The sequence below is a fragment of the Diadema antillarum genome, unplaced genomic scaffold, assembly GCF_040938485.1.
Source record: "Diadema antillarum isolate AM-2024a unplaced genomic scaffold, OU_Dant_1.0 scf00000149, whole genome shotgun sequence".
In the NCBI taxonomy this organism is placed as follows: Eukaryota; Metazoa; Echinodermata; class Echinoidea; order Diadematoida; family Diadematidae; genus Diadema; species Diadema antillarum.
In genome coordinates, this window is record NW_027271038.1 from 954,970 (window position 1) to 969,303 (window position 14,334).

General features: G+C 36.9%; 1 pseudogene; it reads right to left on the bottom strand.

Annotated features, from left to right (window-relative positions):
- Positions 1-1,692: 1,692 nt before the first annotated feature.
- LOC139721752 (uncharacterized) lies at positions 1,693-14,222 on the bottom strand (annotated as a pseudogene).
- Between the last annotated feature and the right edge of the window lie 112 nt (positions 14,223-14,334).

Genomic DNA, 14,334 nt, shown 5'->3' on the forward strand with positions numbered 1-14,334 from the left:
TTACAGACAAAGACATAAGGGATATTATGTCTCATGCTAAAAAACACACAGGACCTGGGGGCCCTACCGCATGAAGAAGGCACATGATTTGCTCCATACGATGCAATAGAGTGCACTTGCTTGCCTTTATCACACATGGTCATAGAAGAGGGTGTGAAGAATTCTTTGGATTGGATTGGCAGATGCTTCTGTAGTTCTGCTCACATATGGATAAGAGAAATACGAGGATACTTTTACAGCCTGTCAATCATGGAAGCAGCTAGGAAGCCTTCACATTTACAGTAAAAATACATCTGTTACCCCTACTATCTTATATGCCCTTTATTTGACCCTTGATTTAGTATAAAACTTGGCTAATGAGATATGATTCCTCATTTTCAAGTTAGGTCTACTTACAATGTATCTGTATCAACAGCCTCTAGTCCAACAGGTGTCTGTTTACTAATAGATGCCAACCTTAAAATCAGGAAATATAACTGGGAAAAAATATGTAAAAAATGGCAATTTTCACCAATCTCCCAATAAGCTTCTTCTCTTCTGAAGAAATAATGCTCAGTTGGCAGATATCTGTATGCATCTATGCAGCAACTTATGGGTGTCTCTTTCAGGACATTTTGTTATACAGTACAATGGGAAAAAATCTGGGGATTATGACTTTCTTTGTACAGGGTTCACCTGTTGTAAAACGACCAGCTTTGTTTTCTATGGAAGAAGAGAATACGGGAAGAATTACAGCTAAGAGGTTTTCAGCACGGATTTATCTTCCCTAGCGGAAAGCTCATATTTCTTGCCTGGCATAAATCTCCAATATTTCACTGCTGTCCTCTACAACTTTATTTCAGCACACAATCCAGCAGTCTCATTGTCTCAGCCTCCTATTACTTTATAAGCCTATACGTCATCAATAGTTTTCCAGTCTGCACCAACGGCTCTCTCACAGCTCTAGAAGCACCCAAAATGTCGACTGATCTGCTGTCAGTGCAGCTCACAGAGTCCTGTACATCTCAAACTGCACAAGGACCAGGTACTTGATGCCGAATCGTATCAGCTTACTGCAGACAGAGAAACACTTGCCACTTCAGGGGACTGTTTTTTTCTGCGATCACAATGTGGATGACATCTTTCTACATCTTCAGTTTGGCATATCCGCAATCTGACATGCTTTCGGAAGACACTGATGTTCAGTCACATAATTCTCCTCAATATTTTCAAGATGGAGAAAGCATCCCTAAACTTGCGGTAACACTTATGAACAAGTTGAACATGGAAAATTCCACATACAGTTCAGTTGTAGAGTCGAACCTGTGTACATTGACCACCCAAGCGAAATGAAACTGGCCACTATGGTAGACGGGAGACCTCTAGGAACATGTACCTTAACTCATTGATGACGAGACCCAATGCATAAATGTTGTTTGAGACTTAATCTCTTTATTGTGTATTATGATTTATCAAAACTGTCTAGTGAGAAAGGGCAATCATTTGACCCCTGATTTGTTCATGTACTCTTTGTAGTTCCATCACAGAGACTTTTATACACAAGATCGCTCATTTAGATGGTCAATCCTTCAACTGACAGCATGTCTACGAATTCTCATGTGCTCATTTCTCACTCAAATTTACAACTTTTCAAAGACCTAACTGAAGTTACTACTAGTCCAACTGGCTTTTGTGATGGCCTCCCCAGTATTGTTACCATGGATGCAGCAGCTTGAGTGCCCTCACGGCTGGTACAACCTTCCCCAGAGAGTCGACCCCTTTTGGAAAAGAGAAAAGATGAAGAAAGGTTGAGTATGTTTGTAATTAGAATAAAATAAACTTGGCAGATAACATGTACCACTTTATATAGGTTACAGAAATATTATCCAGATGTTGTTTTTTGCAGACTGTCCTAAAAGCTAGCTCTTCACACGAGGGATGAACTGCTGACTGAGAAAATGAGGTACAGCATAATGTGCTCTGCAGAGAAGCTGTAGATACCAATAAGCAGAAGCAATGCAATATTAGTGTGTGCATATGCAAATATTATGACAGTGTCAAGATGTGAATAAAATGATTTATTAATCTCAAGGGACTAATAACTGTCTTTGATTTGGACCTATATGTAATGTAATGTCACTGTAGGGAGTTTACCAAAGTGTGAAGTCATAGCTTTTCATCGCCATGGAAACCGGTTCTAAACCTCACCTGGCCCGAATACCAACAGCATCTCTGAACATTATTGTTGCTAACTATGCTCACACCTGGTTAAGATCGACGCTATCACACTGTGACATCAACACTTTGGGACTCTATGTTACAGTATCATATAAATAATACCTCCCCCTCAGAAAACAAACAAACAAACAAAAACAACCCCCCAAAAATTAAAAAAGAATATCATACACACATCATGCTTTTTATTTCATCAAACTTTTTTTTTTTTGTCTATCATAGTAGTCATTTTATCATAATCCTACAGCCCAAGTTTATCACATTAAAAAATAACATCAACAACAACAATAACAACAAACATCACATTCTGAACTACTTGAGGAACATGTTTTAAATATAAGAGCTTGTCCCTTAACTCAATTACTGTAAAAGTGGATATTTTCGCGCGACTAATTTTTCGCGCATGGCCTGGTCAGAAGATCAGTTTCGCATGTTTTTAATTCCGCGGAATCAAGACATCACGCACAGGAACATATGGCAAGCAAAAATATTCGCGGGCTTTTATTTTCGCGCTGGATTCTGGTTGCACGAAATGCGCGAAAATTTCAACACCGCGAAAATTTCCACTTTTACAACATGGCAGACTTTAACATGAGAGGCAGAATCCATTGGGCAGTGGAATAAAACACAGCATGATTTACAGGCTATTGTTTCATGGCTGAACTGATGGTGGTCATCAGGACAGCCTGGCCCTGTCATTGATATTCACTGACCTAAAATCTCCATGAGGTCTTTGGGGCAATGTCTTCGAAGACAGGGAAGAACTTGTGGTACTGGTCCAAACGCAGTATGAGCCTGATAAAGATGAGGATAAATTAACTGATAAAGTCATGCTGGCTTTGTGTTGTAACAGCAGAATCCTTGTTTCAAGGAAACCTGACAAAAATGAGCACAGTCTTTAGGGATGCACTGTATCAATAATGATTTCACAACACAGACTAAATCACAACCCAATGAGATGAATATTACATTTAGTGTAGAGGCATCTTTCTGTTCATTTTCCAACAGTGATTGTTGAAAATAGTTCCCATTTACACAATTGCGTGCTACAGGAAAATGGGTGTTCTGTAGTTAATGTTTTGTGTCCTTCATGCATAGCTCACATTCCTTTTATATTAGAAATGCAGTTTTAGTTACTGCATTTCTGAAAACAAAACTCACAAAGTGTGTGATGCATCAAGGCAAAGGTCTGCTAATGAAGATTTATGTGCAAAATGAGCTTGTACATTTGACTTTTGTTGAATTGATTTAATGATATTACAGACAGCTAAATACATTGTTTTTGTATCCAAACATCTTTGAATTCTTCAGCATGCAAAATGGAGGACTCAACTCTTTCTTTTTTTTTTTTTTTTTTTTTGATGCCCTATCTTTCTTTTGATATGAACTTTCATTTATTGCCAAAAGCCTATTTGGTCTGCCAAGCCAAGTGCGTTTTCTTCCTTTCCACCTAAATACAGGTGTGTCTGGAAATGTACTGCTATTAGAAATCCCCAATCACCCTTCATTCTGGGATGCTGAAAGGATAATTTGCTAATGCATTCATATTCATGGATATATTTGCCTCTGGGGCTTAGTATCAAGCTCTTCAAATTACCACTTTGTTTTGAATGCAATTCAATACTTGGAATTCCATTTGAATCCGATATATTTTTTATGTCATGCAAGCCTTCGCCAAGTTTTAAAGTTGTCACAAATAATCTTTGTTCTTTTGGCATGCATAAAACTTGAGCACGTTAGCAAACCAGTTAACCAGTCAGTGGCTACCTTTCTAGATTCTCTGTCTGCAGTAAGTGGCTCAGCAGCCGGGTAGACGTGTCAGAGTGAAGGTCACACAGATGACCCAGAGCCACTACCACACGGGTAGCAGGTACGTCAGCTTCTACAGAAGTAGAGGGACACATCACATGCAAAAACATCAACTATAATGCATGAAAATTTGAAAGTATTTAAGTATAATACATAATTAGGGCCAGATAAAAACAAACAACAAAGCCAAATGCTTTTAGAATATTGTCATATGAAGTATCACTTAACAAATCCTGTACAACTCACTAAATTGTCATCATTTGGGGAATATTTGAGAAATTGATGTGACATAATAGGGTAACAAAACCCTTGCCAGCATTGCATGCAATGTTGCAAGAGAAAAGCTCACAAAATAAACGGCACAAAATCATGCAACAGTGCAAATGACATGGTTTAGTTCTCCTTTTGTTTGATTCTCTTTCCACTGGCAGTAATGCAAATAGGCCAGTCATACACCACCTCAGTCACAGACATGTCTTGGCAAAACGGTTATATGATAGAAAGGTGAAGGAAGAATTGTTTGAAGTGTTTAAAAAAAATAAGCAGTAACAAAAGTACAGTATTTGGTAGTGTTTTGACATTAGTTCTTTACCTGACATCTCAATTTTTCAAGAAGTCAAAAGCAGAAGTATGGCGTATGTGTGTGGAAATGTTAAAGAAAAAACAAATCCCACTGTTTCAGAGGAGTTGCCATTACGGTAATTTCTGGACATAGTGATTTACTAGGTACTCCATTCAGATTCACTTCTCTTTGATGATACGAGGTTGCTGTGGCAAACTGTCATTGTAGCTATATCATTCAACTCCAATATATATGAACTAAATTAGAGGCACATGTATACTGCTCAGATCTAAGTCATCAATGAAATCATAGTACCAGGTAAACATGATAAATACAAGTGTTATGTCAATGTTATATATAATATTTTTCAACTTTCCAGCAACTGCAATTGCTTTGGTTCTGTGCTGAACAAATGGTCAAATCATAGAACATACTGAACACTTTGATTTAGTAACTTCTTCTTATCACTAAACATTAATCTTCCTTATATTAACTCAACTGTACTGTATATGATGTCAAACATATTCTATCAAAGTTGAGTAAGAGGGTTAGAATTTGTACATTGGTCATCATTGAAGGGGGAAATTGAGGTGTACCTAGGCCCAGTAAACTCTTCAGTGTGTGAAGAATGTTGTTGAGTTCTTCCAATCGGTGGTAGACCTCAGTCATCTTGGCATAGGATCCCTGTTTGGTGGGGACGTCAAACAGCCGCTGGAAGTGGGCTACAACCTGCTCCGCCTCAAACATGTCCTTCTTCCTCTGCCTCTCCGTCCTCATATCCTGCACAACCACATTAATCAATTCAATGTCAATTAATTGCTGAATATTATGCATTCAAGACAAACCAGGTGTTCAACATGAGTCTTGTTACAATCCCTGAGGCAAATCTGATAAAGATTACTTTAAAAAAACAAACACTTTAAAGCAGAATGCTTGCATAACATGACCCCTTTCAGAAACATTATCTTCTAAGCAAGGTAAGATTGGATGCATTAAAACAACACTGACAAAAGCATGAGCACTGTTCAGTAATTGGACAGAAAGTAAGGCTTTCTATTCAATCCACATGTACATGATTGATCAGAGTATCACCACTGACAGACATAGTTAGAAATAAACAATGTTTCCAAGACCATATATACACATTCTGATATTGGACCCCCCCCCAAAAAAAAAAAATAAAAAAATAAAAATAAAAAAAAAATCATGTGCTTTAAATATTTTCTTTTGGCAAGTGCTGTATTAATGTCCTTGTTTTTGTCACATACATTTTGTTTAATTGCTGCACTTCTGACAAATCACATCAACTGTTCTTACCAGTACACACATGTTTCTATCTCCTCTCTGATATTAAAACCATGCTGATCATATGTTACAGTTAAAAGATATTACCCTGCAGAATTCATTTGTAGGCTGACTTAACAAAAAAGAAAATGATGTGTCCTACAAGTTTCTGTGAATATTTTTCTGCTAATACTTAATTGTGCTGTGCATGTTTTTTTGATTGGCAAATGGTTCATTTACATTTTCATTGTCATGTTATAGAAATTATTACTAACACTTTAATTCAATATATTTATGTTGTAATGTGTTAAAATTCTGCATTGCAAAAATATCAAAACAAACAAACTGAGTAGGCATGTACACACTCTCAAAACTAAACATAAGAAAAAAAAAAGAAACAGCTTTATTTGAGTTGGTCTTAAACATAGAAAGAAAACTTATCCTTCTCCACTTATGTACATTGACCTACTCAACCAGATATCACATCTGAGCTCATATTTGAACTCACCCTCTGCTGGTCCTGTAGTATCATGTCAGCCCAGTGGTGTATTGTAGGCACAATGTGGCGGTAGGACTGTTCACACCATGCTTCATGTTTGTGATGGGATTCATTTATCACAGGCAAGCCTTGCTGAGACCCTGTTTGGACTGCTGAACACACATCTTCTGCAAACTACAATGATGCAAATGTACAGTAGACACATCAGATACATAATCTTCAGAAGATAGAGAACAAACAAAATATGATCTTAAGAAATCCAATATTTAGTCATATTCAATACAGGTCCCTATACCACAACTGGACACTCACTTCAATTTGTTAAGGAAATAAAAATTAACACATACTGACAGACTGAATAGCATAAGTTAGAACTGTATATTGTTACTGAAGACAAACATTCTTCTTTTGGTTACCATATTAGAAATAAGTGCCTATTGAGCAGTTTGCATACATTATGCCCCAGTCACATACAAACACGGATGCTCAAGGATCTACACGGTGATCCGGGGAAATCCAGGGACGTCCGGGTAGATTCGGGATTTTGGTATGACTGTACACACGGTATCAACACGGCAGATACACGGATAAGGCTGGAAGAGCGCGGCGTCTACACGGACAAACACGGCATCTACACGGATCAACACGGCAGCTACACGGATCAACATGGCATCTACACGGCAGCCACACGGACCACCCCGGATCGCTCTGCCAACACAGCAATCCCCGGATGACGCCGGATGTTTTTGACCTCCAAAAGTTGCCGTGTTGGCCTCCCGGCGTCAACACGGATCTCTCCCCGGATCAGCTCTGGGGTGGTCCGGGGTGATCCGGGATGTCTATGTGACTGGGGCATTAGGTCTAAATTTCATTGAAGTTCACATACACTTTCTGGCATCCACGCACTTCCAATTAATACACATACAGCACCCTCCCATTATAACAAACAAAGTTATAACAAAATTACGGTGTCAACGAAATAAAAATTTAGGCCGCAACATTTCCGGCTCTTTGTTTTTTATTGTTTATTTGTTCGGTTATAACAAAATTTCAATATAACAAAAGAAAACCGCCGGTCCCGAGGACGTCGTCATAATGGGAGTCCACTGTACAACTCTTATAGAGGGACAAAGTTTTGCACTTCTCTGGGCTGTTACCTGCTGCATCTTTCCGCACTCCTTCTGATACTTTTCAGCCTCTTTCTTCCAGCGCCTTGGAGTTTGAGTCGAGCGATCATTAAAGACACTTGGTGCACTTTTATGTCTGGAGAGATACAAATAATCATTTTCCAGTACTGGGAACATCACTACATTTGTGACTTTGCCTCTTAAACTTTGCCCATTTTGTCCTTGGTCAATAAGAATGTTAACCCGTTGAAGACGAGTCCAGAGTATACTCGGGCAGGTGTCTATGGGAAATGCATGTTATAGCAAAATTAGTCCGTCTTCAACAGGTTAATCAAGAAGGGACTGATGATCACTCATCTGTGCAATTCAAACACTATTACAAAGATAACAAAAGCCACATAGAACTGTGCATTATGCTGTGCTGAGTTTTATTTCCACTTTCAAATGTTTTACTTCTGTTCTTTTGCATTATCTCTCTTCAGTATAACTTCTTCTAGCCTACAAGTACATAAACTTAGCATTTGTTTGTTTGTTTGTTTGTTTGTTTTTGGATGGGGTATATATGCTGCAGTTGCAATAGGATGACTATTATACAAGTGAATTTTTCAATAAACAACTATTTCCTGAAATAAACTCCCTACAGTGCTCAGCAAGATATTCAGATAATTCTCTCTTACCTGGCCTGCATCTCTCTGAGTAGGATCCTAGCTTCCTGGGCATGCCACATGACCTCTTCAAGCATGAGAGCAAGGTCTTTACTTCTGTGGAGGTACATTGTAGATATTGACAGTGACATTGTATTTATCTGTATTTGATATAGAGACCTGTTTGGCTTGTGTCTTGCCTTAACCCTAAAAAGACTGGGCTATTTTGGTAGCTCGAAAGACTGGGGGGGGGGGGGGGGGGGGGGCTAAAGGGCCCCCCCTTAAGATCTCGGCCGCAGATCGCGCGATCGCCGCGGAAATTTGCACAATGGTAGTGTGCGATGTAATCTACAAGAATGTATATTTAAATTTTCCAAAATAGTCTTCTTTTATTTTATTTTGATTAATTACGCTAATTTATGCGTGAAATCAGACTCTTTGATCTAAATCAGTAAATAAAGCTCCAAAAGTGCTCATTTTTGGTCTAATTATTCTTTGTGGCATTCTTGGCAAATGCACTTGAAAAAAAATTCGGTATCAAAATTAATTTCTTATTTATTTTATTGTTTTATGAATTTCTTATGTATTTCTTTGTTTTTTCGACCTTTTGTTTTTGCTGTTTTTTTAAACAAAATTTGTGGCAGACACTTTTTGAAGCATAATACTCCTGAAATAAATTAATTTAAGCCATTGAGAGTAAAAATAAGCATATTTATATGAACCATGTGAAAAAACTCAATTTCCATTGACTTTGTACACAAAATCACATATTTGAGCCATTTTCGGCCTCACGTGCATGTACAAAAAGTTATGTAACTTCAGAACCGTACCCCCGGGCGTCACAAATTTGGTGTCAAAATGTGCGCGAAACTCGAAAGAAAAAAGTCATAGAGCATCGCGGCGAGAGCATTGCGTGTTGCAGAGTAATCGCGCGAAATGTCGAGGGGGGGGGCCTTTTAGGCCCCCCCCCCAGTCTTTTTAGGGTTAAAGATACTATTTACCATTTGGAGCAGTGATTTAAAAAAATGTTCGAGTTATCACATTTGATGTATATATGTAGGACAGTTATATCACAAAACACCCTACAATATAAAAATTTTGCAAATAAAGTCTCAAATATAAGGATAAATATTTTTTTTCTCAATAAACCATTATTGTAGACAGTTTAATCTAGATTTTTTTTTTTTTTACTATATCTACTGTTCACATTTTGTATACTAGTATTTAACAAAACTTACCATTGATTATACTGATTAACATTTTTTCATCCATGGTTTCTATCCCTAACTCACATTTTTGAAGCACCAAACCTGGGTTCTTGTTTCATTTGCAAATGGTAAATAATTGCCTTTAATATCATAAACTTACAGCCTGGACTTTCATTGATTACCATGTTACAAGTTACAATGAAAAAAAAGAGTCAATATATGTACTACCCACAAATCGGACCACAAATTGCAAAGTGGAAAAGCATCATCCATTTCAATGTGATTTTTCTTGCTTGACCCTTATATAGTGCATGTAAAAAAAAAAATAATAATAATGATAATCTCACTGAATACACTTGGGACAATTGACAAACATCAAAAAACTTGAAAAAGAAAGAAAGATACAATTCAATGTCGGCAACTCTGTATTTGACTGTATGGCATGACAGAAAGACACTGTCCTACATCTACAGAATACTGCATGATAAGATACCTCACAAGCAAACAATTTTTTTTTGGCCAAAATCATGTGACACTTCTCCATCTACCATAGAGGCTAACTTTTCTGAAATAAGATACAAAACTGGTTTGATTGAAGACAATTATTAAGAAGCCAATGGGCACTTGGAAACTCACTACCTTGATATTGGGGCTTCTCCTCTGAGACTGACGAGTCCTTTCAGCACAGACTTATTCAGCTCTGCCAATGACCTGTAAACCTCCCCCTGGAAAAAACAACCAAAAAAAAAACCAAAAAAACAAACAAACAATTTGCCAAAGACATGAGAAAATGTTTTGCACATCATATCCAAACATATCACATGTTGCATAGTGTATGTTCAACACATCAAAAATATCCAACAAAGGGAAAATAGATGTAAAATCTAGAACCTGGATTAGGATATACTGATTATAGCAAAGTCTCTATCTTTCTCTTTATATGTTCACTAATACTATTTAAAACACACACGCACACATACAACACCAACTTAAAACTCTTTCCTCAATGGGCAAAACATGTCTGTCAATCCTGGCAAATAACTGCAAAACAAGAGATATGATTAACAGTTTATATCTACATGCTTACCTCATTCCCAAGTGTCCGTATTCTCTCCTTTTGAAGTTTTTTTGAATATCTGTTCGATTCAGCCATGACGACCTTTTTCTTGCACAGCTTGATATATGATGTTTATTCCTAGGGCATAATCATTTAAAGACTTGCAAAAATTAGTTTAGGAGGCAAAGCATGATGTACAATGTACATGTAGTTCAATGAATATAAATACATGTAGTGAAAATACCACAACAGTAAACATTTCCAATTTAACGCAATATTCATCCTGTCAAATGCATGTTTTCATGCAAACAAATGTACTATTAACTGCATTGGCGACCCCTACATGTTCGTGTCGGATTCGCAGGGCAACCCTATTGCTTTTGATGTACCGGGGTATCTCCTGATATGGCTTAGTATCAGTGGGTCCAGAGACCAAAATGCAGGGTTTTATACTAAAATTTGTAGCCACACTGTTAGATAAGACACTTACAACTATTAAGAGAGGAATTGATTTCCAATATAATCTACTACTAGAGTCCAATGAAAGATTTTGTCTGAGCTTATAGTGTACACTTTGTATCGTCGAATAGCTTACATAGCGCATGCGCTAAGAGCCCAGTGGTCGATCACGTATTTACGTGCATTCTATGGACTGTCTGAGTGTACAGATAAAACATAGCACACATTATTGTACACATATACACTTGTATGGAAAAAATTCAAGCTGAGAACTGATATGAATATTCATGAGCTGATGTTCCACAGGCGTAACCTATTAGAATGAATGATGTTCAATTTTTCTCTCTTTTTTTTTTTTTTTTGTTCAAACACATGTCAACTCACCAATTTGGAATAAATGAATGTACAGAATGAAAATAATGAGAGAATAAGAATGTTTCCTGTAAGTCCTGTGTTCCATCAATGGTTCAGACTTATCTAATTATTCATTTCATGAGAAAAAAATCGCTAATGTATTCTTTTCAAAGGCATAAGGAAGAAATCCACTCTAGAATGTTATCAATTTCATAAAAGAAATAAAAAAATCCTGCAGAACAGTGCAACAAATTACCAAAATCGGATAAGAAATAAGACATGAAATACTGAAATTTCAATTTTTTTTTTTGTTGAAAACACTTCTTGACCAGTCATTATGATTATTCAAATCAGCAAGTTAGATGTCATGCTCTCATATTTCATTCATTTCATACACAAAAATGACAAAAATCTCATATTTCAGCTGTTTAAATATAAAATACCCAGTCAAAATTCATAAAAAAGATCAAGGTGTAATATTAACTATGATATATATTTTGGTCTGGGAATCAATTAGATCTAATACTGTATTAGCTAGAAAAATATGTATATATATATACTTTTTAATCTGAATTTCATATTGTACATGAAAAACTGTGAGGTCATGACATCATTGACTCCCTCCCAAGGACTGATAAAGAAATCCCCAAAATGTTTTGAAATGTCAAAGTGTCATATCTTCCTTATTTCATATCCATTTTCTATCATATTCATTCAACCCTTGTAGGCTTACATTAAGTCACCTGCAACAGCACGTACATTAATTTAGTTTTTCTTTTGTGTTTTTGCAGACACCATCACACTCTCTGAGCTTGCGATAAGCAAAAAATCACGCAACAGAACAACATATTTCTGAATTTTCAGGGCTTTTTCAGCCACTCTTATTCTTAACACTGGAGTCAATTTGTGCACGCTTTGAAAAAAATTATGCTGATTCTGCATTTTTGACAGCGAACTTTGGGATTTTGTGGATTGATTTTTGGAGGTGACGAGAAGGACTTTCCTGTTGTGAACGACAGTACCAGTATGTGAAATGATGTGACATGCCTGTGTTGTGATAATAGAATTTGCTGGCTTGTGATTCTAGTAATAAGTGTCCGGATTCTGGAGGGCGGCCGAAAACTGGTGGTTTTACTCGAGTATTCAAATCAAATTATTGCTATTGGGTCCCTACGTTTTGGGCACTTGCGTACTTTCGCACCCGTTTGTAAATTGATCTCCAAACATGCACAAACTCACTGTAAATATCCAACAGCCTCAAATATTTGCATCTGGGTGAGATTCAAGTCCAGTAGAAATGGAATTTTCACCATTTCGACACTTTTACACTTCTCGGAATAATAATAATAATAATAATAATAATAATAATAGTGGCTACTTGTATAGCGCACAGGTCCACTTTTCAGTGCTCATGGCGCTTCAAAAATGAAAAGATATCATATATTTACATGCATATACATATTCAAACATTTCAACAAAGAAGAAAATGGTAAACAAAAACAAATATATACCAAATAAAGAATACAACATATACCGATATGTTGAATATGTCGATCGCAGCTACTCGCTCTGTGATAACTCCATTGCAGGGTGAAAGAATATAAAGGGAAAGGCTAGGATTAGTAGGAAAAGGGGGAAAAGGAAATGAAAGAAAAGATATCAATAAGATAAACCTGGAAAAATTGAATAAAAGGTTTACAAAATAGAGAGTACACTGAAAGATAATGGAAGGAAAGAAAGAAGAGATATTAAGGAAAGCAAGGGAGAGATGAATATGTTTGGAAAGAAAAGAGGAAAGCAAAGGAAAAAAATATAGATTGAAAACAAGGCACTAGGTAGAATAATAATAGATAAATCAAAACTGAATGAAAGCAACGATGAATAGGAAGGAAAGAAAGAATTACACAGGTTGAAAAGGAAATAAAGAAAAGGATTCATTAGAAAAACATAAGAAAAAGAATGAGGATAGAATTTAGAAAGGAAAAACCCTTTTCTTAGTTGGAAGGAAAAGCAACTCATGAAGGAAACATAGAATTAGGCAGAAAGTAGGGTTAAATAGGAAATTGAGAAAGTTAGACGAGAGGAAAACCACACACACACACACACACACACACAAATGATTGATAGAAGCAAAGGAAATAGACTAGTCATAGAATAGCTTTTACCTGATAATGAAAGAAGAAGAAAAGATGGAAAAGAAAGGGAAAGATATAAGTGGCAGTACACACTCGTACTCGTGCACGTGCTCAACCGCTTTGAAGCTACTGACAAGGGCAACCACTAGCACTATGCACTATTCACTAACACAAAATTTGGCCGAGCCGAGGAAAAGGGGAAAACAAATTTTACTATAATCTTTTCAACGACACATTCAGACCAAATGATCGCACCTCGGTATGACAGTATTTGTACAGCTACAAAGCAGCAATTTCAAGCGATCAAGATTTTCGAACGATTTTTCGACACTTAACACGTTACTTGTACTATGTAAATACCAAGTGTTCAAACTTAACCAAGTTCTATTCCTTATTCGACTTTGGGAGACTCATGCAAGTATTTTAGGTTACTGAATAACTAACGTGAGTTTGTGCATGTTTGGAGATCATTTCACGAGGAGGTGCAAAAGTATACTAGTACACTGTACAATGTCATCATTCGAAAACAAACGTGTCGTGGTAGTTTTTACAATGTCCGCATGAACAGATGAAGACAAGTATTTTTATGACACACATAAATTTAATCATATGGGACTAACAAGCGCGTCTAACCGTTAGACGTCTATACAAGACAACATTCGTCTTATGTCATGTCAATGGCAGGTGTTAATTCTACTACACCGTATATTTATAGCGATGTAGGTCGGCAACTCTTTTGAAATACACATGGAATCATATCTATAAGCTTACCTAATAAAGAACAACAGAACTAACGCTAGTTGGGATTCGTATGGACGACAGACAGACACAAGAATAAGATCCTTTTTCGCTTTATATTTGGCTGCCAATTTCCACGAACCAAGAGAGGGCGCAAATTTTTCTCGCAATCCTCGGGTGTCACGCCCTCTTACGGCTTGTCGCGTACAGAGTCCAATCTAGACATCAATCTAGACTTGGGGAC